Source organism: Homarus americanus, unplaced genomic scaffold (genome assembly GCF_018991925.1).
Source record: "Homarus americanus isolate GMGI-L3 unplaced genomic scaffold, GMGI_Hamer_2.0 scaffold53183, whole genome shotgun sequence".
NCBI classification, from domain to species: Eukaryota; Metazoa; Arthropoda; class Malacostraca; order Decapoda; family Nephropidae; genus Homarus; species Homarus americanus.
In genome coordinates this window covers 18,695-19,956 of record NW_024742422.1, presented here as the reverse complement: position 1 = coordinate 19,956, position 1,262 = coordinate 18,695, and the positions used below count along the sequence as shown (strand labels likewise).

Below are 1,262 nucleotides of genomic sequence, written 5' to 3'. Positions count from 1 at the left end.
GTTACACCCGTTAGATTTTCAGAGATACGTGGCCTGAGAGTCCCCTTCAGGATAATTAATTAATTTCTTAATTAACACTCTTACAACAATTTCACCATGAACATCAGATTCTGTGATGTTCATATATGAAAAGGGGGTGACTTCAGCCACAGTTAACAATTACTGGCATCTCTAGGGATGACGTCAATGATACCTCATTCTTAAAGTAGATTCTACCCTGACTTATATTGACAATTTCACTAACAGTAAATACAATAGAAGCTTTCAACATCAGTCACAAAGGATCTTGAACGCTTCATCTGTAATCAGACATCTCTAAGTTGACGCAAAGTAAGGGTGTTCTCTCACCAATTCAAATTTCATGAACACCCTGTGCGGTATTTTGGAATACCTGAGTCTCTCCGGAGGACTCCGTTCTCCCGACGTGGTTAGAGAACAAATATTTCAAGTAGGGAACTCAAAAGGTTTACAGATTTCAATTCAATTTCAATATTTTTTATTTCTTGATAGAGGAAGCGGGATCCTAGTGCTGTCCCTAGGTACCCTTGGTTTGTTTGAAGTCTAGAGCAATTTTTAATAAGTGCATGAAATTAATTTTATGACAGATCTGTATTCTCACAACCTGATTTAGATCTGTAATAGTCGGGATAATTGTTCCATCCAGGACGTTGTATATGTGAATAGATTTTTTTTTTTTACTACATTAGATCACATAAACTTAATTACGACATTGTATGATTATTTTCATCTAATTTGAATTAGTTTTGTGAGCCCATGTGAATGGGCTAAGAAAAAATTAATTAAGACTCATTGAGTTGTTCCCCCCCACGGAAATCTTTAGTAAAAGGCGAAAGATTTATGCGTTTTGAAGGGAAACCAGAGCTATGGTCGCAAAGTTGTTCAAGACCCCAACAAACATTAACTTAGAACATACTTGGGGTCGTAGTTCCAGTCAAGAAAGACATTAAAGGTTTTATTGTCCAGTGTCTAGAAGAGTTTTAAAATAAGATTTACAAGTCCTTCGTAACATTTAAGACTACCGTGATTGGCAGTCAAAAGTGGTATTACTTAATGTGGATTTTCTTTAAGAGGATTTAATTTACATAATTCCTTTAAATCTGAACAAATACAGCAAATCAACGAGAATGTTATTGTTACAATGTTATGACTGCGCTTCAACTAAGGTCTTTAAGGGTAACTGAAATCTATAAATATGTTTCATATATGGCCTCACAATGGTTAATCTAAGAAATAAAAAGAAC

The 1,262-nt window shown here is 34.9% G+C and overlaps 1 non-coding gene across 1 annotated transcript; it reads right to left on the bottom strand.

The window, feature by feature from the left end:
• Positions 1-769: 769 nt before the first annotated feature.
• LOC121876911 lies at positions 770-885 on the bottom strand. Its single transcript, XR_006090845.1, has one exon. It is a non-coding gene; the product is annotated as a U5 spliceosomal RNA (small nuclear RNA).
• Positions 886-1,262: the final 377 nt, after the last annotated feature.